Below are 369 nucleotides of genomic sequence, written 5' to 3'. Positions count from 1 at the left end.
TTTTGAGGATATAAACTAAATCGGTTTGAATGCAATAAAAATCCAATTTTGTCTGTGATCATATAATAGTAATTTGTTTTAATTTTTTTGCATACATTTGTACGAAACGCTATCGCTTCTCTTGATCCAGTATTTCACATTGTGTACTTATTTGTACTTATTTGTATTTTACTGTTGTTATTTCGACTATCTATCATGTTATTGTATGTTAACATTTATAACAAAAATATTTTAATTTTTTTGATAACTTTATTGATCTGATCTATTACGGATATGTATTTATTAATATCAGTAGTCATGGATCATCTCGAAGTGTCTGCAGTTCTCAATCACAGAAGTCAAGTAGCGTTGACGGCAGTCGTGGCTTGG

This window comes from Wasmannia auropunctata, unplaced genomic scaffold (assembly GCF_000956235.1).
Source record: "Wasmannia auropunctata unplaced genomic scaffold, wasmannia.A_1.0 LD336116.1, whole genome shotgun sequence".
Lineage (NCBI taxonomy): Eukaryota > Metazoa > Arthropoda > Insecta > Hymenoptera > Formicidae > Wasmannia > Wasmannia auropunctata.
Note: the sequence above shows the minus strand (reverse complement) of the source record.